This window comes from Drosophila elegans, unplaced genomic scaffold (assembly GCF_018152505.1).
Source record: "Drosophila elegans isolate 14027-0461.03 unplaced genomic scaffold, ASM1815250v1 contig_520, whole genome shotgun sequence".
Lineage (NCBI taxonomy): Eukaryota > Metazoa > Arthropoda > Insecta > Diptera > Drosophilidae > Drosophila > Drosophila elegans.
Window position 1 is genome coordinate 198,766 of NW_024545903.1, and position 24,760 is coordinate 223,525.

The following is a 24,760-nucleotide window of genomic DNA, read 5'->3' on the forward strand; positions in this document are numbered from 1 at the left end:
CATTCGTCTTTTGTTAATTGTAAAATGAGAGTTCTTATCTCATATTTAATATGAGAACAGAATAATATATAAATATTGTACTTCAAACTATACACCAGTATAATGTGCAACATAAAAAAATTGTATTGCTTAAATTTCGCTCCTAATGTATGATATATACAACCAAAGGGATTGTGCCATCGCTTTCTTCTTTATTTCCTGAGAAATTCCTCAATTTGCGCTGCCCAAAAGTAATTATTTAATTTTTCCTCTTTTTTTGGAGTTCGTATTTTATTTGCTCCGCTTTTCGATGATTTTTTTCGCCCGTGGCGCTGATGAATGTTGCGCGCAACACGTTGCAGCAGGCTGTTTTGCCCTCCGCTCTTAATTTATTGTTTGCCTGGTAGCCGGCGAAAAATGTTAATAAACATGTTTATTATGCGTTCAGTGACAAAAAGGCCAGACAGACAACAAAACAACAACAATATCAACGATGCCGAGAACCAGCAGCCAGATTCCTTTTTCCGAAAAATTCCTTTTTCCATAATTTAATATGAATTTTTTTGCGAGTGTGTTTGTGTGCGCAATGTCCTTTTTGGTTATGGTTGGCAAAAAGCGATTCGCGAGTTTTAAACGCTTGTGCGTTTATTCCATCGGAATTTTGATGAAATTTATATGCGTACGTGCTCAAAATTAGCCAGACCAGATCAATCCTTTGCGAAACCCCCATTCACCTCTCTACGTGCGTTGCGAATGCGCCTGCTTAAATTAGACTTTAAATTGGCTAAAAATGCGGCGTAGCAAAAATGTGAATTGTGCCTGCACTGGAGATGAGCAAAGTAGATGGAGAGCTCGGATGGCTGGAGATGACCATCTTTGGGTTACAACTCCCCTGCCCCAATATCTCCGGATCGATCGTTCAATGGCTCATTGACTTTTGGTATGCGCCAAAGTTTTGCTTTTGAGCCTCACGTATCTACGACGTCTTTTGGATTCCTGGCCACCGATTCGGTTTTGGTTTTGGTTTTTGCCTCAACCTGCGCTTTGCTTTGGGCCCGGCTCATAGACTTTGGAGCTCCTTGGCGGCTGTCACGGCATTTAGCGCACAGTTGCCGGGGCTAGAAACTGATTCATGTGGTTATGCGCGGCTCGTTGCTCCGTTCTGTCTTCCCATAGAATACTCATAAAGTCGGCCTGCGATGCGTGAGTGCGGCTTTTGGTCGGCCGTTAACAAAATTTGTAAGTAGTTTTGGTCATTGCAGGATAATGAATCCAAGCAGAAGCGGCCTCCGAGCCAAAGGGGACTAAAATTGACTGGCGATTGACTTTATAATGGAGCTTCAATTGTTAGAGAGCCAGCCGATAAGGCAGCTGAAATAATTGCAAATACTACGAGGCATGTGTAGTTAAAGACGTAAAGAATTGAATAGCACTGACTAATGAGTAGGAAACTAAAATATAACAAAAACCTTTAAGATATATACTTATTTACTTAACACGTCATTTAATTTTCTAAAAGCTTTATAATATGTTTAGCAAAAATTTCATTTCAACTTAAACTTAAACCTTTTTTGTCGTAATAAGAATTGTATCTACAAGCTATCATTTTTCCCCAACAATAATATTATTTTTTGAATTTTTTTTTCTAAAACAGCAACTGCAAACATATTACTTTAACATGTTGAAGCCATTTAAGCTTTTCATTACCCAAGCGAATTGACAGCCAGACTATCGCAGTCCCTATACCCTCAACACTTCCCTGTGCGCACTCAAACACACACTGTCCTTGTCTCTTAGTTTTTAATTTATGAGTGGAAATTTATTTAAATTAGGAACTCATTAGTTGTCGTTGTCGACATTGTCTGCGCAGGCTCTCCGACATCGTCTACCTTTGATTGTGGGGTGCTCGGAGGATTTGCCGCCCGGGGGCCGGGGAAAAGTGGAAAAGTTAGGTGGCCAAGGGACTCACACTCTGTTGCTATTGCTGTTGCTGTTACTGCTTCTGTTTCGTGTTTATTTCTGTTTGCTGAGTGCCGCCACGTCGGCCCCTGGACTTTATTACATTGTAAAGTTCTGTTCGTTCCGGCGAATTGAGTGAGCGACTTGACTGCAATTGAGTCATGTCCTGGCATAAATTCCTAGAGCTCGGCCAGCAGCCCATTTGTAAGGATTTCGCCAGTGTTTGTCTTCCTCTCGACGGACTTTAAAAGACCCAATCAAACATGTCATAAATAAAATTATGTAAGAAAAACCTAAACAAACACTTCACGAAGACCCCGGGAAAACCCTTGACAAGCAAAATGGAAATGGAAAGTGAAAAATCCTCCGGGGGGATTGGAATGTTGCATGATAAATTAGCACAGGGAGCAGCGGGGTCGAAGTTAAAGTGCCCGAAATACTAATTTTCAATTCAAATGCAAACAAAATAATGGAAAACAAGTAAAAAAGGCACAAGAGGACCGCGTTGGAAGAGGCAAACAAAACCCAAAACAAAGCAGCAAGCAGAAAAAGAGGAGAAGGCTAAAAGTTTTACAAACCGCAAAATTGTAGCGGTTAGAAAAGAATTTCCCCGCCGCCGAAGGAAACAAAAAAGTGGAAGAATTTTTTTTTTGTTTTTGGGCGGCATGGCACCCTCCCCGTGTCAAGGATACTCATGTTGTTGCCGTTGTTGTGGTTAGCCTGTTTGACTTGAGTGTTTGCGATGGTCATAAAAAATTAAGCGCCATTTCAATTGTGTGCTCCCATTCTGGTCGTTGTTCAACATCAAATTTAACATAAATATTTGTTGGCTTTGGCTTTAGTTTTCCCCTTTTTTTTGGAAGGGTTGGTCGAAAGACAGTGGTTGGGGCAAATGAAGCAATTTGTAGGCCACCTTTTGGCTTCGGTAGGTGGTGGCTTCAAATAATGTTCAAAATGGGTGCAACGACAAGGGAAAGTTGTAAGGGTAAATAATCATTATAGTTTGTCGCCGAGGGTAAAAATCAATGAAGTAAATGTGAAAATGTTTAAAACTAAAGAAAATGAGCAAGAAAGTTAGGAATTTTTTTTTTCTTTTTATAAATTCTGGAATGAACGATTACTCTCAAAAACTTATCTTACTCATGGCTGAAAACTAACCCATTTCCTAACATTAATCAAACTTGATTAGTTGATTGCTTTTGTGTGTCTTTCAAATTCGGTTTTTTACCACTGATTTGCAGATACATCGATTATATTTACCGAAAAGGAGGCGTGTCTATCGGTGTTGCCTATTTTGCATTTCAAATACGGCGTCGCCTTGTCGTTTGTCTCGTCTACATCGTTGTCGCACTCCCGTGTTTTTGTGTCGTCAAATTGTGCGACATCTTTTCAAATTGTTTAGCTATTTTTGGGTGCCCGAGCCGGGGAGACATTTGTGCGGTTTTCCCAGTTGTCGCCCGAGACGCCGCCACAAATTGCGAAAGCGGCACGTGACCGACGCGGCAGCCTCCTTGAAAGAAAACTCAGGGAAAGGCGGATGAAAACACCAGGGTGCTGAAGGTATTGCCATGGAAAATCTGTCTGGTTCACTCGGCATCTCTCCCTATATCTTAGCCTACTTATTAAGCCTCATTTATTATAATATATGGTAATAATAATTTTATTAGATAAATTACCTGCAGGCACAGCGCGTCGTCTTTTGTGGCATTTGCCAAATGTTCTTCATACGCTGTAACAGCTGCTGTGGTTTTATGAGGGAAGAGGTGGTCTATAAAACATATCCATATGGCTAAAGACAGAGTGTGTTTATCTTACGCCAAATAAAGAATATGGTAGGTATTTGGAATAGAAAGAGACGTGTTCACAAATTTGTATTCAAGAGGTGATTATTATTAAATGAATAAAAGCCATCTGGAGAAAATATCTTTAAAATTCATGAAAGCGTAAGTGATGTTAAAGAACATAGCCCAGAAAATCAACCTCTGGAGCTCGACCAACTCTCGTTGAACTAATTGAAAGACCGCAAGCAAACTTCCCATTCATTTCACAGCAACTTGAACTCATTCTTTGGCTCAAATCATCTATCACCCAATTTGGAGTTGCAGCCCCCTTTTTATTCCCCAGAGGCAGAAAATTAGGCAAACAATGGCCCCGAGAAGTCGAAATGGGAGTCAAAAAGAAGTGCACACCAAAATTGGTAAAGCGAGCACAGCGGCAAAAGAAAAAAAATAGGAGCCAAAGTTAAATGCTAAAACACAATTATACGATGCCAGTCTAGGCCAGGTCACATTTGTGTGAGTATATGTGTAGGATTAACTTCAAAGGCCTTTCCTTTGACGGCTGCAAATGCGCTCAAGCAGGAAACTAAGCCAACAAGAAGTGGAAAAAGCCGAAAGGCAGCGCGGGAGTCGGAAAAGTCGGAAAACATACCAACCGGCCCACTAAAGTAAGCGAATTAACGCAGCCAGGCAGAAGTAATATATACACATGGAGGATCTGTGGCCCAGGATATACTTGCATAATGAGAACTCAGGCCGTGTCAGAAGACGACAAAAAACTGGCCTTTTGCTGGCCAAACAATTGACCAGGCTATTTCTCCCTCTTGCCAGCGATAATTCCGAGCAGATTAATTTTGGGTCAATGGCAGGGCAGCCTTAAAAGGAAATCAATAAATTATTATAGTTTATTATAAGATAGAAAGCATGCGTTTATCTCTGAGAGCTCATAAATTAAAGGAACGACAACCGAATATTAGAAGGTTGGTAGTTGAATTAGTTTCTTAAATTTTACCAAACTCTGTAATATTAATTTGACTGGCATTTAAGTGTTTAATAAATATAAGCAAAGGTAACCAATACTAGAAAAGATTTTATGGTTGTTTTTCCAAATCTTTAAGTATTCAAAAAGGTTATAATATCTTATTCCTAGCATTATTAATAAACTGTAACCTGATAAACTAAAACTTATGCGACAAGTTATTAAACTAAAGTCATAAATTCCCTGTCACTGTGGTTCCCTTTTCTAAATGGTTGTAAGGAAAATGCTGATTAAATCATATTTAATCTGCTAGAAACTAATCTTCTAATTAACTATTGGCTCTCCTTCGTTAAACCATCATTCAATCAATGCAATCCACAGCAAAAATAGACTAAGAGTGAGCAAAAGTTGCTTTCGAATGGCAGATCCCAGGGAAAATCAGTGGAAGGGGAGGGGATTCACTGAGAGACACCCACAGAGGACGATTTGCCAACGCTGATTAGGGGATTTGTTAATGCGCTTTTAATACACAAACCCCGATTGTGCCCCGCCCCCAACGCCCCTCCGCCTACTGTGCAGCATTATCGACAAATCAGCAAAAACTACTGCCGAGCGCTTAACCCCTTGCTGGGCGGATGGTATAAACGAGTCCCGACGACAATACAATTAATTATAAAAATTCGCTACAATTTATTTGCGTTGTCGTTTTTATTTATGAACGAGGCCAGGCGAAGCAGAAGGAGTCGCCTTTATCCGCAGCACTTTAGCCTAATTATGTTCGATTGTTTCCATTGTTCACGCACCTTCCGCTCGCGATCGCAATCAGTGAGTAAGAGGGGGCCAGAAAGAGAGGGGGCGAGGCGACAGAGACGGAGCGAAGCCGTATAGACAGAGGGGGCTATACCATGTACCATATACCATATACCGAACTGGATCCCAGACGATCGAATTTGGCATTGTTGTGTGTGTCGTGCTCCACTCTGGGTACCATTGTTGTTTTGGGTGTGTTCCTGTTTCGGTTTTTCTGATTTTCTGTTTTTGGACTCCCTTCGGTTTCTTTTGTCGCTCGTTGGCGTCGGCGTGTGTTTAAATTATATGCTTTTAAAAAACGTTTAAGGATTAATTGGATTATATCGTTTTTCGTTTCGAGCTGCCTACTCCCTCGGTTCTGTTCTTTTTTCCGCGTCTTTAATGCATTTTGAATGTAGTTTAGAAGGTTTTTAGGGTATTTAAAATTATACTAATGGTGCAACATGTTCCAACTTTTGGATCAAAGATAAGCGATAAAGATATCAATTTAAATCGAAAAGGTTTCGTTCTTTGGGTTGTACATGATTTATAAGTCACAAGAGATAGAGCACTTGATTAAGTGAAATTTATTCGTTTTGTTTAGTTTTTTTTTTTAAACCTTAACTGATTTTTAAAAAATTTAACAATAAAAAATGTATCATCTTAAAAAAGTGGCTCCTATTAATATTCGTTGCTGGTTATCATAACTCTTTAGCGGCAAAAAAAAACTCATAGCCTCTATAAATGTAAAGGTCTTTATGAGCTTTTAAATTTATTTGTAGAGTCTCAATTATTATTCATTTCGTCTTTATGAGCTTCATAATTTATTTTTTAGAGTCTCAATTTTTAAGCAATTTTTAACCATATCATCTTTATGAGCTACTAAATTTATTATTTAGAGTCTTAATTTTAAGGCAATTTTTAACCATTTCCAAGCAAACGTTTTCATCATGAAAACAAAAGCGCTTGGAACATGTTATTTATGATGCCATTTGAACCACCATTGATCCGATCTCGGCCAGAGTTTATAACTCTTGGAAAACCGCAGAGCCGAGAACTGTAAAAATCAATTACAATCCCAAACAGACACTTACCATAAATAATAAGCCACGGAAAATCGAAAGAAAAGGCCAACTCAGCCTTATATTTCTATGGATTCCCCCCGTTCAACTCTCCATCTTCTGCGATAGAAATCTTTACGAGGCAGCAACAAAACTATTTTGTGGTGCCCGGACACAATCAAACAAAGTAGCCCAGTGGACACAGCCGGAGGAACAGTGAAGACCATAAAGAAGGGAGGAGTTTTCGACCAAGAGGAACCCGCACAATTTTGATTGCATTTTGATCGACGGCAAACAACAAAAACAGGGCTAACGATGCGTTTGTGTCTGGTTTTGTGGCTTTTGAAATCGTAAGAAAAGAAAACGCTCAGCAAATCAAATCAAATCAAACCCAACCGAAACCATATCCAAAGCCAAAGCCGAAAAGCGTAACCAAAGCTCAACAAAGATGGAATTCATAAAACCGAAACCGAATCGGGGGGAATCTGTAAGGGGGTATAGGCCTAATCTGATAAAACTGGCTTTGCATAAGCCAAAATAACACAATTTTTACAGTGGGTGCACAGGAAATATTTGAAACTAAATGTGAGATTTACTAGAATGCTACTATTAAGATTAAATGCTTAATTATCAGTTTTATTATGAACTTTATGACGAAAACTATACTTTAAAATAAATAAAGGCGGGGAAAACAAAAAAATTGCATGTTAACATATTTATTTGTATCGATTACCACTGACAAGTTTGTTTACCCACTGTAAGCTTTGGTTAAATCGATCCATTGAACAGCTTTTACCATTTGGCAATGCTTTATCTGTCTACCTGCTGGCCAAAATAAAAACCAAGACCCCGAACCCAAACCCAGCCTAACCAAATGATTTGTGTGCATATTTCATCTCCGCCTCCCAATCTTTCCCTCTGCAGCAACAAACTTTAATGCATTTCTATGGAAAAAGTCCAAGTCGAGACGGACAAACTAAGCCAGTCCAGCGATTCGTTTCATTTCATTTTGAATTTGCTACGCATCGCTTTTCCTCGGATTCGGACTCAGACTCTCTTCAATTTCTGATTTAAATTTGCATTTATATTAAGTTTGGGGTGAAAGGGGAAGGCGTGGTCATAGTTGGGCCCCAAATTGATTGATTCGATTATGGATCTCGGGAACTAAATTCAGGTTTGGCTTAACTGTTAATCAAAACTTCGGAAAAAGTCTGGCAATCATAAATAAAACTAAGATATTATGAATTTAAAAAATTTAAAAACTTCCAATTAAAGCTGAGCATTATAAACAGAATACTTTTTAGACCCAAGCCAAGATTAAAGAACTCATCAACGATGAAGCTACGCTCAATTTTTAAAGACTTTTCGCCACGGCTCATCATCATTAATGCACAATACTTATTTCCATATAGCCGGCAAAAGGAGGAGTCATATATGTGTATGATTTCTTTGATTATCATTTCGGGAAATCTCCCCGGGCTGTGGCAGTACGTGCCATAATTTTTCATGCCTCGTGAGCGCGATGATCCTCATCAGACGTCAGACGGCCTGAAATTGCCATTGTAATCGACACATCTCGAAAGCTGGGAAGTGAGTGAGCCGACGGATGAAGCAATGGACTCCTGCTCCGGCTCAAAGTCAGACACTCTGACGCAGAGGCTCATCCTCAATTGCTGCCCACGGCCATCGGAGTGAGTATGATTCCGAGCGCCTTATCAAAGTTTAATAATCTGACATTTTGAGTTTAAATGAGTCGTCGGCTGGAAGAGTGCTCGCCTCTTCAATGGCCTGGCATTTAATATGCCGCTTAGTGCTGTTGATCTGACTTCGGTTTGACACATTTGTGGGCCGACTCAGTGACAGACAGATCGATGGAAAGGCGATTTATGGATTGAGTGTGGGACAGATGAAGAATATGAAGCAGGAAACCATAACGTCTTCAACTTTACTTGAACTCTGACCCGTTTACAGGACTGCCAGCTAGTAATCCGACTTCCTCTAGGCTTTCATTTACTCGCTCCTTACCCGCGGCAATTTTCCGTCGTTCCCTCAACTTGGAAAATATGCAAATGAATTCGTATTATTATACACCAGGGCCTACCTACCTACCTCAAAAAGCGAGGGAAAAAAACTCAAAATAATCAAAACGAAACCTATAATTTGTTTTAACAAGTGAAACGCCCCGAGTTTCATAATTTACCCTCGGCACATATTGAAATGAATCGAGCGACAAGCGCCACACGAAAAGTGGGGAAGTCGTAAGTCGGCAAATGGAGGGTGAGTTGGGGAAATTTGCATTTATGTTTCGGATTTTTCGGTCCCAGCCTTTGAAGTGATTCCGTTTAGCCAGAAATCAGACAAAAGCAGCTTGCCTGCCACTCTCTTCGGAGCAGGGAATCTGGTCAAGACTGACCCCAAAAGTCGGTCACCATTATCGGGTCTAGACTTCAGGGTAGCAAATATCACAAAAAGCGTGTCCAAGTTGAACTGAAAACGCGGCGGTGGGCGTGGCTGTATGTGGGGGTGTGTCAACTGAGTGTAATTAGTGTTTCAATGCTAGAATTCTTTTCGGGGCGGAGTTGTTGAAGGTAAATAAATGGTAGCGTTCATTGAAAAGAAAAAGTACGCGAGTAAGGACCGTAGAATCCGAATACATTTTTAATTTGAAAGGTGGAAGAACCAGACTATTAAAGAGTTCAAAGACAAGAAGGAATAACCTTTTGCTAGTTAAAATGAAAAGTGTATTCTTGTAATTCGTAAAGAGTATGTCTGCCAATGCGAATACTTGCGTTTTTGACACACAAGTTACTAAGCTATTCTTAATTTTAAAGAACCAGAACCGGCAATTTAAAGTTTAAAAAAAATAACAATAAAATTCAAAAAATTCCGTTTAACTGACCATCCATTTGATAGGAAAATCACGAAAAAGCCAATGCAATTGTAATGTTTTTCCAACCATCGATGCCTGCCTAATATTTCAGCTCCACCCCTGCCATTCAGGATAGCTCCCCATTCGTGTGCCAAGTTATCAAATGGCAACCATAAAACTTCAAAAGCTTCACTCGGCTCAACGTGAATTGGGCCGGCCAAAACATGCAAATTTGTGCGATGTATCGAATAAAGGGCCCCAGTTGTTGTATGGTCCTTCATGAGCCCATCCCCTCATTGTTTTCCCTGTTTTTCCACTGCCACATTTTTTTTAATTTTGCCGGGCGGAAAAGCGCTAGCACACGTCCAAGAGCGAGGACAATGGAAAGGCGAAACCGCACCTAAACACATTTGGCAATTAAGCCAAAGCCTGGCAGGGGAAATGGGAAATGGTGAACGGCAACAGGAACTCTCAGGGGGAACCAGAGGATGCCAGAGGATACAAGAGCAGAAACAGGAGCAGAAACCGAAACAGGAGCAGGATACCAGGGCATTGAACAGGCTGCCGTCTACTGGTTGCCAACCGCACGACAGGGCTCAGACACATGAGCTGGATCGTTTGAAATATGGCAGAGCTAAATGCTGGGGAGCTGAGGCCGTGGCTGAGACCGAAACCGTATCTGTGGGACACTGAGAGAAGTCAAAAGAATTAACATTTTATATAATTGCTTTCTTTTAAGGGTATCCATGATAGTCACACAATCTTCAAAAATATTTACTCTTTTTAAAAAGAACGAAAAATTCACTGACAGGTAAATGAAATCTTACCAATAAATTCATACATTAAAATTAATTTGGTTTTTGAACTCTAATAGTTTTGAAGACATCTATCTTGTAACAGTTTCAGTGCAAAATATTTATAGTTCTTAAATTGTAAATAGCATCTATAAAGTTTTATTTATTTTAAAAGAATTCTCAAAACTTATTGTTACCTTTTTTTTTGTACAAGTTAAAAATTTAGCATACAACATCAACTGTGTACTAAATTAACTTTTACTTTTATTCCCAAATAATATTTCTTTAAGTGTGCCAGCCAAACGCTGTTTAGAAAACTTGAAATGGGCGGCAGATAAAAATGTAGCGCTAAAAACGCAAAGGGGGACATCATCAGCACCACCCCCGACCTTCTTCCACCCACTAAAAGCGACCCCCACCCCATTTTTTCCTTGGCTCCTTGTTCGAACATGTTTAATGGCGTTATTTATGCGGGCTCTTTGGGCGGAAAGGGAAAGGAAATTAGTGGGTGGGTTTTGAGAGACCGTGTAATTTGTAGAAAACGAGAGGGAGAGTAAAGGGAATTATATGGCACTTGAACCTGAAAATTATTTACTCATGGATACACAGCAAAAAAAAAATGTGAGGGGAAGGGGGAACGATCCTAAAAAAATGGCAACTATTTAATACGCGCCCTAGACATTTGTTGGGGCTTGGCTATCTCTATACTTCTAATTCCGGCTCTGTTTTTTCTCTAAAGTGTGAGAAGTTTTTTTCATTACATTGTCTGCCGAAGTTCAGATTGGGAGAAAGTCGGAGGAGCGGGGGCATTTTGGAGCATGTCCAGGACTCAAGTGGCGCCCTTGCGTGCCATTTAAATGAAGCTGTTTCGCTTGTTGCTGTTGTTGTGCTTTTCCCAGTTTTTCTTTATTTTCCGAGTGGGGAGGTCTAGAGCTCTTTTTCTATTTTCGTTGTCTGTGCTGTCTGGTATTTAATTTAAAATTGTTTTTTATATCCGTCTGCATGCACTGCAAAACTTTTGCGTTCATAGTTTCCATGGCAATCGGGCAGGGGTCTCCTTCTTCGAGGGTTTTTTATTTAAATTAAAATTTATATATGCATGTTTGTTGTATGCATATGCATATGAGCAGAAAATGTGCAAAGTTAATTATTATTCGTATTTTTTTTTCTTTTTATAGTTTCTTGACCAACAGGAAGCTTATAAGCCTTAATGAACAGTTCATAATTTCAGGCCCGTTGTTAACACAAAAAAATTAAAGCAATTACTTAATAGGTAAGCATATCATTTTTTAATCTTGTCTATCCAAAGTTTTTAAATAGACAGGAAAAATAAAACAGCCAAATTCTAAGAAAAGGCAAAGGTCCTTTTAAAAGGGTAACACAAATGCTAACTAAAAGCAAAAATAAACAAACTATAGAACAAAGGAAAATAGAAAAAGGAAATATAAGTAAAAGTAGTAGCAAAAGCAGGTGATGAACAGCCGGGTGAGCTACGTGATAAACGCGACAATTTCGTGCCATAAACAAATTAATCGACAATTGCACAAAAAAACAAACATTCCGGGAAAGAGAGAGGAAGAAAGCATTAGTTAGAGATAGCAAACACACAACGGGGTGACAGAGTAAAAGAGCACATCAAAATGGCCATAATAAATGATTAAATAAGCGTAATTATCACCTTTCCACCGAAGGATCCTCCGAACTTCGCCGGCGTGTTGGCAACATTAAAACAAATTTTATTACTTTAATTACTTTATTTACATTTCGCCAAATGGCTGACACGAAACGCCAAAGCAACGGAAGTCAACATAAGGACACACAACAGTGCCGGGCAAAATAACAAAGGCGCCGGAAAAGGAAACAAAAATTACTCCCGCTTTCGGGAGTGTGTGTGTGAGTGTGTTAATGTTAATGAGTGTGTGTGTGTGTGTCGCCATTGCGATTTGCGGCTGATGAGCAGCGACATGCAAAGCCACTAAAATGGAGTGGGCACAGTGTAACGGTACATTAACGAAGTCATAATTTAATTAAGGCTCCACTGTACACGTAAACGAAGTAAGCGAGCTTTTGTTAGCCGCGGCTAATGACTGTGGCCAAAAGAAATGCCAGAGCTAATATGCCCACAGAGAGTTTGTTGTGTGCATTTGGCAAGAAAATTAAGTAAAATCTTGAAGATCATAAAACAAAATGAATAAATCTTTTTTTTTTAGTTTTGACTAGAGATAATTTAATTTAAATATAAAATTTTATTTTTTAAAGCTAGTTTTTGCTTTGCTTTCGTTTTCAATTTTAAGCAATTTTTAATAAATAAATTATTTCTAATACGCATAATTAATCCCAAGAAAATACTCTACCTTTTAGATTACATTTTTCATATCCTTTCATGGGGTCGAATGCGCTTCAATTTTCTATAAATTTCAATTAAAACAAGAAAGAAAGCAAACTTCGGCAAGCCGAAGTTCATATACCCTTGCAGCTATCGCAAGAATTAAATATTTTTGAAAATATTAAAATTATGATTTACTTGCGTATATGTTTAAAAACATTGAAGCTATGACGATTTGCAGCTTAATTATTTGATTGTTCTTTTTATTTTTTTTTTATTTGTATGGGAGCTATATGATATAGTCGTCCGATTTTGATGAAATTTAAACCATAATTCTGAAATATTTAACCATTGCTATATGTCGAAGAACTAAACAAAAAATTAAAAAACAGCAAAGTTATCATTTTTTTTCAATTATTTTTCCGATTGTTCCTATGGGAGCTATATGCTATAGTCGTCCGATTTTGATGAAATTTTAACCATAATTCTGAAATATTTAACCATTGCTATATGTCGAAGAACTAAACAAAAAATTAAAAAACAGCAAAGTTATAATTTTTTTTCAATTATTTTTCCGATTGTTCCTATGGGAGCTATATGCTAGAGTCGTCCGATTTTGATGAAATTTAAATCATAATTCTGAAATATTTAACCATTGCTATATGTCAAAGAACTAAGCAAAAAATTAAAAAACAGCAAAGTTATAATTTTTTTCAATTATTTTTCCGATTGTTCCTATGGGAGCTATATGCTATAGTCGTCCGATCCGGCTTGTTCCGACTTATATACTACCTGCAATAGAAAGACAACTTTTGGGAAAGTTTCATGCAGATAGCTTTAAAACTGAGAGACTAGTTTGCATATAAACGGACGGACAGACGGACAGACGGACAGACGGACAGACGGACGGACAGACGGACAGACGGACATGGCTAGATCGACTCTACTAGTGATGCTGATCAAGAATATATATACTTTATAGGGTCGGAAACGTCTCCTTCACTGCGTTGCAAACTTCTGACTGAAATTATAATACCCTCTGCAAGGGTATAATAAGCTAATTAGTTTGTTTAAATATTTAAACTTGTGGCAGCTTTCGGTTCAGTTTTTGGACGGAATATCAAAGGAAAAGCGGAAATGAGTTAGGCGAAAATCCCCAACAATTTTACAATCCTTTTCCGCCCATATCCACATCCCACAGAAACACCTCCCGAAAGAAAGGAAAGAGATTGAGTTGAGGAATGGGGAGAATGGGGCAATTGCAAATTAGTTCCACACGCATGTACTAAACGCGTTTTAAATGCGCTCTTAAAGACCATTAACCATTAACTCAGCTATCTCGATGCGATGTTGATGAGCCAAAAACAGGTGGCAGCAAATTTTCCTCCTCAGCCAAATTAGTTTTTGTCGACGGCTTTTGGTCTTTGATGTTTTATTGATGATTGCAGTAATTAGGGAATAGAGAAAGACAAAAGGGGAAGAACTGGGAACTATGCAAAATGGTTATATAATCATTAGTTGGCATTTGATTTAAATTTAATAGTCTGCAAATCACCAGGCAAAAATCACACCAATTTCATCACATACATATGGTGCCAAATCAATTTTAATTATTTGATATTTCGAGCAACAATTAAAATTGTTGATGATAATGACAATTAGCGGGAATATTTCATTAAAATTCCCCTAGCACTTTACGCTTCTGGTAAAACAGTTTATAATAAAATTGATTTAATCACGTTTTAATGACAACAATTATCAGTATCATCCGACAATAACATTTTAGAAGCTTCAAATGATTCGAAATTACTGACAGATATATTGGTTGCGGAAAACATTTAGTGTTTCATTTCCTTTGATGATATAAGCTCATTTAAAGAATTTTAATTTGTCCAGCTTGCCATCGAAATAAAATACGTATATACTGAGAGATCATTGAAATCAATGGAATTGCCCTTATTGTTTGATTTGTATTGCGGCGTTTTACGCCAGAACTTGACACGAGAATTTTAGTGTTTCGTGTTTATTTTTGAGCCCTCAATTTTGCATGAATATGCGAATAATGACTCAAACCAATATCCCACCAATTTTTTCGGTTTTAAATTGCGTTAAATTTGCAATCAAAATGAAATGATTATCGAATTTCGAGTTCGACAAAATCCATACACTGCAGCCCACTGATTTTTCCCTTTATCTGTGCATAATTTATGGAAATTCCGAACAATTTCCAGAAACTGACTAAGCCAAGTTCTTTTGTTTATTGCGCTCATTTGGCATTGTTTAAATGCATAAATATTTTGGCCACATGCTACATTCAGGGCCCATCCCTTTTTTGCCGGTTTTCCCGCTGTTTGGCAACAATTTTCAATTAACAATTATTCAGGCAGTGGCTGGCTTTTGGGGGCAAAGTATGGGCCTCGAGACTGATTTTGACATCGGCCAAATTGAAATGTAATTGTTTTGGCCAGGTCCCCGATTGTCTGTCGAAAAGGAGCCCTTGACCCCCGACCCCTGCCGCTGAATCCCTCTGGACGCCTCTGGCTCATGCTGTTAATGATGCAGCCACAAAATGCCGTTTGCATATGTTACCACTCCCATGGGAGTCGAACGAATCGAATGCAGCTAGATGAGGAAAGTGTGGAAAATGGGAAAATCGGGGGGCGCCAACGCAGACATCAAAGGCGCATTTAAAATCCCAAACATATTTGAAAATTGCATGGCAATGAATTGGAAATTGAATAGCATTTCCACACACGGAATGCATCCGAAATTGATTGCAGGGCAAATATGATTTTTTTCCCCCTATTGTTTGGTTTGCGTTTTCGAGGCATTAGCAAATCATTTTATATTTCTATGATTTTACTTACGTATGATGTACGCCAGGATTTGAATAACAAAAGTCCAAAAGTCCAAAATGCTTACCTGAAAGAAAAATTAGAGATAAGAGTTTAGCAATTGGTTATTAAATTTATTATGAAGTATGTTTATAATACGCAAAAATTTCCAACATTTAAGGTTTGTAAGAAGTCTAATTAAAAATAATTCGAATTCAACATTACAATACTTAAATGCTCGACTGCTTTAGAAGAGTTCACCCTATTGTATTTAAATTAATTCCAAGCCCGTTTTCACACCTTTTGAAACCATTCTGAGCAGCTGTAAACTTCATGCCTGACTTTCATTTATTCTGCAGACCATCTCCACCCAAAACTGCCCACATGTGCTGTCATAAATCAACTCGATGTATATCGCCACATAAGTGACCACACTTGATTCAACAAAAAATGTACGCACACCCTTGTGACCTGTTTGGGTTGCCATGTGCCATATGTTCCGGCCACACCTACCTAGGGTCAAAGGGCGCCCTCAGCATGGGCAGACAAAAATGCATTTAATTATCGCACCTAATTTCAATTTAAGTCGAAATATACGAACGTAATTTATAATAATTTTTCGGTGCTTTCTCCAGAACGAAAGTCAACGAAAAATGTTGCAAATAACTCATCGAGAAGGGGAGAACGGCGGCTTAATGCTTCCAGGTGAGTGCACATTATTCATTGCCCAAAACACACCCCCTTAAAATAGAGGGGGATATCCATATGTGTGTGGGTTGTAATATCCCTTATCCCTTAGAGACTTTCTCCACCTCTTGCCCTTTTTAAGTATTATTAATTGTCTTACATGTTTGTACTGAGCCGCAGGATACGTCTGTTTTGTATAGAAAGTAACTCAATATCCCATTCTCCTTTCATCTTTGGATTTTGATAAGAATTTAATTTGAATATTCTAACAGCGAATGGTTTTTGAAAATATGCAAATGGCATTAAATGGAATTTGTAATAAAAGTTATGCGAAAAATAGAACTGCTCATTTCCGTGTCTCAGACACTTTTATTTATTTTAATTTCTGCCACCTCTAGCTTCAAATTGTGCCTTTCCTTTGTCCTATCTATGACACCGTCCAAAAATATGACAGAATATGGCCCGTGGGGCAAGGAAAACTTGAACTTTCCAATCGAAAGACAAAACGACAAAGTCGTGTCCAAAGTGGAAAATCCCCAGGGCAAACCAACGGAGCAAATGGTTTGGAATTGCAGAAAAAAGCGAAGCCAAAAAAGCCAAGAAAAGCAAGGCAACAGAAAACTGAAGGAAAGGTTCGTCTCGAAGCAAACTGAAGCCAAAAGCAATGTGACTGCGATTTACTGGTTCAATTAGCTTGCGAAGGATGATGGCTTGATGCTTCGATTTTTTTTTATTCTGCCCCATAGCCTCAGGTTGGGGACATACTCGGTTTTTTTCCGTGTGTGGGGGCCATAATTTGGTAAATTTATGCATGCAACCAATGTCGGTCAAGATTACTGGAAATCTTCGCTGCGATTGCCGACGCTGCAGTCCATAAGTTAGCGATTTTATTCCACATTCAGGGGTTCTCTCAACGCCCGTCGAGAATGCTACCATAAATTTGGGCATCCAATGGTCACAATTAACTATCTCTGCCACGATCCGTGGCCCCCATCTGGTGTTGTGACATCTCCTAAGTGGACACAAGTTTGTGTGGCAACGAATTTGTGGGAGCTTGTTTAAACCGGCTGAGCCCAATATCATCGAGTTGGTGCGTTTTAGCCGATAATATATGCCATGCGCTTTCCAATTGCATGTTGACGCATTCTCATTTAGATTGTCAGGCCCTTTTCTCCGGCTAATGTCTTCATTATGAATATCAAAGGTGCTTCATGCAAAACTGGGGGTCTAGAAAGCGGTTTCTATATAGAACAGGGTATTTAAGGAAAATTAGGGTTTAATCGTGGGTAGTCAAAGTATTTGTCACCTTTTGATGCAATTAGAATTTAAGTCATTTCAAGGAGATTGTTTTTTATTAAAATAAGATGTGTACATTTTGAGTACAACATTTGTCCAAGCATTTAAAATAATATTCCTTACATCACTTTGAAAGTCGCACACAATCCTCAAACTCAACATTTGCATACCAATTAAAACTCTTCATTCTTTCAACTCGGTTTTAAGCCACTCAAAGGCTCCGTGTTACATCAGTTGACTATATTAATCCCTGTGACACCTGGAACAACTGCCATGTCCATCTTCCGTCAGACTTAATTAGTTATGCAAAACAGTTGTTGGGCCTACTCCGTACGAGTGTCACCGGCTGCCTTCATGATTTGTCACACGCAATAAATTATGCAATTTCGGATGCCAAAAAATGAAGATAAAGATAAAGTCGTTGCGTGCCATTGCTCAATCATCATCATCCACAGCAGAGAAGCATCCCCAAGAAATGGGAATGGAAATGGGAATGGTATGGGGAATGGGATGATGATGGGAACTTTTATGCTCACTTTTGCATGGTAAATGCCCACTGACATGTCTCTTGCGCTCTGTTTCCATGTATAAATAAGTAAATACTTTAGTTGGTGCACAAAAGTTGACTTTTTTATGTTGATTATAATGCTGATGAACCTGGAATTATCACATGATGTTTGATGGACTGCGAACACGCACAATGCTATATTATTTACACATATATTTATAAGGCGGTCGAGTCAACTGAAGTCAAGCACGGAGGCTGCCTCTATCTCTATTCGCCTGCTCTGTCGCCGAGTTGATAATCTGCCTGACACTTTGATGAAATGCTCTCGTCTCTTTATTTATGCTGGCATTGATAAATCGTCACAAGTGACAAACAACAGAAGTTCTGACCCCTCGAAAACACAGCTTCCCCCACCGCTAGATGTCGCCACAGTGGAGCTGGCTTATCACCGTGGGCCTCTTTTGACTTTCCGCTGTTGTTCAACTTGCTCTACATACTCGGACATTGATTAATTTCATAGTTAATTTGTCGGCATTAATCAGTATTAACTTAAATGGACATCAACACGTCCCTGACTTAGAAGTCGCAGACTCTTCCGCCTTTCTTTCTCCTCAATTGCTTTGTTCTTTTTTGTTATATTAATTAGATTTTACTTCTAGCTAAGATCGAGTTCTTTTCTTGGGATTATTGGGGACATGGGGCATGTGCAACTCAATTAATTGCTACAGATTTCGGTAGATAAGCAAGTGATTAGCCTGGCTTAAGGTAGAGCAAGAGAGAGTGTTTTTTAAGCTTCACTTATACGCAATTAGTTGATGCGGTGAAAAAATTGCTTTGTGTAATAAATAAAATTTGTTCAAAGGACGAGAAAATCCCACTCGGAACCCAAAGAAATTTATAACAGATTTAAGGAAATATTCGGAAAACTTTACCCATGTCAGAAGTATTTATGTTGCATTATTTTGGTAAAAAGTGCGAAAAATCGTATAATGTTGGCAACTCTATAGCACTTTCTAGTTTGAAAACTAAAACTTGGACTAATTAACTCATAAAGAATTTCTGAAAGAATAGAGTTATTAGCCTTTATAGTTCATGTTAACCTGAAGACTTTACAAGTAGTCCATGCAGAAAATTGTGTGTCCAAAGTACAGTCGCTACATAGGCCCAAAAAACACGCAACCACTTGGCAACCCTACGGAGAGCTTACCAGAGTTGCTCCATTTCCCGTGTTTGCGTGCGTGTGCGCGTGACTCTTTGTCGATGCAAAAAATGTTTGCGAAAGCACAACTTACACACCCAAACACACACACAGTCTGAAAAAAGTCGGCGGGGCTTAAAGCACGTTTATGGGTTAAACAGAGCAAAGCAAACATTAGCGACGGCGGCAGAGTTTCGAACTTCCCCACTTCTCACTTCCCGCCATTTCCCGTACTTCGCGCGTTTCCCGCTTTTCCGACCTTTTTCCCCCATTTCCTCACCTGATGCGGCGCTTGCACTTAGGCGTTGGTAATAGCCACAAACACATGCGGCGAACTAATGCAACGCGGCGAATTCAAGTGCCGAACGTACATGGCGGTAAACATGCTAAGCGGTTTTTCTGCGTGCCTTTCAAAGACTTTCTGGAAGGAAAAGCGTGGAAAAGCAAGTAAAACCAACAACAAGCGGCAGAAGGGCAGCAAAGTCAACGGTAAAAGTGTTTGCCCAAAAGCCCTGGTTAACAAAAAAACGAAGCAAACGAAGACGAAGTGGAAAAAGGCGAAGACAAGGCGTCCAGGATGCAAACACTTAAAATACACTGAAATCTAAAGTTATTGAAAAAATTACATTCTTATTTGGAGTAGATTAATGTTTTTATATATATTTTTTTTTAAATTAGCCAACACGTTAAAGAAGATAATATTTATTTCAAATTTTTTAAAATTTGCGTTACCTTTTTGTTTTGTTTATTTGAAGCTATTGAGTTTTTATAAAAAATCTCTCTAATATAAGAAAATATATATAAAGGACATTTAAAACTTCCATATAAGTGTAAGGATTTTTTTTTTTTAGTTTCCAATATTTAATGGATTTCATTAGTTTTATTCTCCATGTACCATCACAGGCCCATTTTTGAAACTAGGGGATATTCATCCCGTCCTGTGTGCCCAATTGCGGTTAACAAAACTGTCCCAGCTCACTGGCTGCTTGGGACCTGGCCCAAAGGGCTCCCTTCCTTCAGGGAGCTTCTTTTGGTGCCCATGTCGCCCTGTCTAATTGACGGCTACTTGACATTTGGCGCAGCTCCTCAGCTTTTGTTTCCCTTTGCTGTTCCTGCTGTTTGCACAGCCCCCACTCAGAAGAAAGAGAAGGGCAGAGGCTAAGGGAAAGAGATGGGGAGACGGTTTTGGCCAAATGGAGTAGAGTAAACACTTCCTTCGTGAAGTCTACACCCCACCCCTCTTTCTGCAGCCTGCAAAAATATTATTTTAGCGTGTGAAAAGTGTAAAGTGCTATAATGTTTGGAAAATATATAACAGTTCCCCTAGTGGCGCACAAAGAGACATATAGTACACCGACTTGGACGTTCAACGACCGCACCCCGTCCACTTTTCCGCCCCTTTTCCACCCACTTTTCCACCAACCGACATGTCGAGTTGACTTGACTTGTTAGTGAGTGAGTGGAAATGCGAAAAAGTGTGAGTGAAAATGTTATTCCTCATTTTGTTTGATTTAAGCTGATCAAGTGTTGCACTTGCTTTTATGGCCAGTGCTTCTACATTTTCTTCTCTTTTGGTTTCTATTGTTTACACTCCAGTTGGCTAAGTGCAAACAACCAAGAAGGAGCCTTACTTTGAAGGGATCAACTAGAGAAGAAAGAGAAATATTTTGAGTAGTTCAAGAAAGGTTCTCGATTCTTTTGATTTTCATCATGTTATTATTGAAATATACGGTTAAACATACTGTTGATGTTAGAGTCTAATACCTGATTCCTCTGGCCAAATCATCAATGCTCACTTAACAAGTATTTAATCCCATTATTCATAGAAAAAAGATTAGTTTCTTTACCCGCTGCCAAATAATTCCTCCTCCACGTCATTCTCCTGCAGCGTGTGAACTTTTTTAGGAGTCAGTGTGGGATTTTACGATCAATTTCCGTTGCAGAACAAGCCTATAAAACAGGCACTGTTTGAAGTGGGGGGTGGGGATCGGAAACAGGAGATTCGTGTATAAAGCGGCAGTCAGACGAAACCACTAAATATGGAACATTAAAAACCATAAATATTAAAACATAAAAATAACCATAAAACGGGAACACCCAACAACTGCAGCAGCCACAAAAAAAGAAGTATTAAAATAAAATTACAATGGAAATCCGTTTAGAGGGAAAATTAATTTCGAACAAGCAGCGGGGAGAACAGCTGGAAATCAATGAGAACTAAACAAAGCAGCTCCCAAAAACGAAGAATGAAATGCCACCCAACGTCACACACACGCAGTCACAATTAGTCGGAAGGAAAGGGAAGGGAAGGGGCGAAAAGGTGTTGGCGGGGTAAAATCAATTTCCAATGCTTTATCGAAAATGCATTTCCATTTACAAGGAGTTTTTCACTCCCCTGTCTGCGGCAGTGTATTAAAATCAATGAATAAATAAACAAAAACCAGCAACTATCTCCCTTCTTTTTTTTTTCTCGGGCGGAATCTTTTGTTTCTCGGCATAAAGTGAAAAGTGGTGGGGGATCCTCAGCCTCCGGAGTTGATTTATATTTGTTTCGGACCGCATTGTGTGAACGGCGACAGCTATAAAAGCTTTGGCGGCACACGTCTCGCCGTCCGTATTTTTGTCCGTATCTCTGCGTTGAACTCTCGACCTTTTGTCCGCCCCACTGTGGGATTCCGGAACTTTGCTTTTTACCAAAAAAGGATCTTTTGTTTCATTTGGGCTTAACATTTTTTAAAGTACAAGATCTTTACTTCATTAGTCAGTTCATTTGAACGTCAAGTAACATTAGTTTAAAACTACTACATTTAGTTCAATCACACTTAATGATTTTGTGTAGTAATTAATATTGGTCCTTTCTCTCTTACCAACTTTCCCTTGAAAACTTTCATTACCAAAGCGACAACTATCTGATTGCTTAATTAGCAAACATTTTTGGGGTCGCAATAAATGAGGACAATTGAAAATGTCAACAGTTGTCCCTTTCGGTTTGTGCATAATTACAAAAGCAGCAACAAATGTTAATGCCCGGGGTCATTCGAGTGGGTTTACCAATAAGCAGGAACAGATCGTGCATTTATGAGGGCAGTAGGAACCACTCGCCCTATGTCTGTACATCATGTTTGTCACTCCATAAATGTGTTAATTAGTCGCAGCCCGCAAAAACTGCATCCATCGCACCCTGGCAAACGTCAAAAATCGAAATTATGAAATGACATTTTCCCTTCGCTCCAATGTTAATTAAGTTTGTAACTGTATACAGATGTATTTGATGTTTTCTATCGGATGTGTGGGGATGAAAATTGCAAGAGAAATTCTATATTTATTTCCGAATTTTTCCATCAATAAATATTTAATTGATTTGGAGTTTTGACGCGAAATGGTCAAAGACTTTGATTGATGGTTTGTTATGAAGGCTGAGAGAAAATTGTATTCTCAGTGGACAAAGTAAATTGAGTCATTGCAAAGTAAATGCTTGTTAAATTAAAATGAAATATTTCATTTTGCTTAAAACTTGACAGTAAAAGTAAAACAATATCAAGAAATCATATTTTTCAAACGTTTTTATTTGCTGTTTATTATTTCTAAGTTTTTCCATTTTAAAAATGTAGAGCACTCCACGCAAATGATTAATCATATAAACAAACGATTTTTCTATTTTCAACTTTTTTTTCTCCTTGAAAAAAATTCAAAAACTTCAAAAGGCCAAACAAACAAATAATTAATAACAAAAGTTAAGAGGGCAAAAATCAAAAAGAACTTTTGCTGTCACGCCCATTTAAGTATAAACAATTTCGAAATTCTAGCCGCCCACCGCCCTCTTTTACAAAGAGCACTTGTCGTTCAAAACATTTGTAAAAATTCCCATGGGTCTGGAAAATTGAAGAAGCGTCGACTATATCCAAGATAAATAGAAAGGGATGTAGATGTAGAAGAAGAGTGGTCAGCAGGGGGCATCCCTCATCTTCGTACTCATACATGCATAAACAAATAAAAACCCATTAAGCAAAGCCAACAACAACTACCGCATTGATGTGTGCAGTGATTAACCGAAGAAAGAGAGGGGTATAGAGCACTAGAGAGAGAGGGGGAGTTCAAGAAAGTAGCGGCAAGCAATTAACAACTACAGCGACAAAGAAAAGGAGCGAAAGATATACAAAGCTACTGCTGATACACTGAGAACTACTGTAGTTATTAAACATAATATATGTTTAACACAAGCAAATTTCTGAAACTGGAGGTTAATTTTGTAAATATATTTCAGTTGAATTCAGATAATAATAAAATAATTCAGATAAATTCAGAAAAATTAATTAAGCCAACTTTGTTAAAAAAGATTTTTTTTTAATTTAAACTTGTTGGTTTTTAGTAATCAAAAAATTCAGTGTATCCATGTGTGCGGGAATCCAAAATCAACAATATCATCCGCAGAGTAAGGAGCGCGGCAGAAAGAGATGACAAAAGTGTGCGAGGGAGATGTGAAATGTAGGAGAGAAGTGCATTTGATAAGGAAAAACTCATCTGAAAGCCAACATAAACGAAAAAGAAATAGTCCAGCTGTGTTTACTATATGAAACAGAAGCCGCTCATCCAAATATAGTAACCTCCATCCTCTTTCTCCTTTCTCTTAATACAAAGTGCAGAGATAATATTTCGTGTAAAATATTTTCATATTTACTTGCACAACATAAGGATAATTTATATTAAGAAAATATATATCATCACTGACTAAAAACTACCCTCTTTAAATTATTATTATTATTACAATTTGCATGAATTTAACATAGTTAAAAAAATTCTGCAAAAGACCTTCATGAAAACTTTTATGAACATTTATGTCTTTGAATCTCTGTTATTAACGCAATTCAGATTTAGACAAGAAAACAGTCAAAACTGTAAGAGCACAGGAAAAAACAATTGGTAAAGCCCAAATTCCCTTCAAAGAAAATTAATATAATTAAAATTCTTTGTTATAATGTCTGCATAATAATAAATTTACACACTTTAATGTAATCTAAAAGTCTTTGAAATTGCGGGTGGTTACAACAACGGCTGTGTCAAGGCGATGTGCAAAAATAATCCTCATCAAAGAATGCTCTTATGTGGGCAGATATGTATGCTCTTGTCAACTTGATGGATCAGGGATGAAGTCCAAAAGAAGAGTGGGTCTAGGTTCTGAGTGCTTGGGGCTACCCCAACCGCTTTTCCGCAGCGCCCTTTTGCGGAATCCGTTACTAATCACACGACTTACATTTGTCGCCCGCTTCCGACTCCCCCGCATCCCCCCTCCAATTTCCCTTCCTCGGTTCAGGGTTGATGCATTCGCAGAATCTCAGCCTGTCACATGCTCGTAAAATCAACAAAATGCAGGCGACTGTTGTGACACTTGCCATGACAACAGGCCCGAACAGCGGCAGCAACAACAACACTCCGAGTTGCAGTTAGGAAAATGACAAGCACTGTGAAAAATAACTATAGAATTTGCACATTTGTTGGCAATTTTGTGGCGCTTTATTTGGACTATCGACCTGGCATCAGAATAAGAAGATAGTAATAACAGTATTGTTATAAACCACAATTGCATTTTGTCATATTTTAATGATAAACATTTTGATAATATTTTTAATGTAATGTAATTTTATCATACACAAATTAATTTTTTTACATATTTTATTTTACTCATGTTTTGATTTCTACAATCTT

General features: G+C 38.5%; 1 protein-coding gene across 1 annotated transcript in view; it reads right to left on the bottom strand.

Annotated features, from left to right (window-relative positions):
• LOC108143675 (protein flightless-1 homolog) overlaps window positions 1-24,760 on the bottom strand; it is a 93,734-nt gene that overhangs the window by 55,964 nt on the left and 13,010 nt on the right. The gene's annotated exons all lie outside the window — the stretch shown is intronic.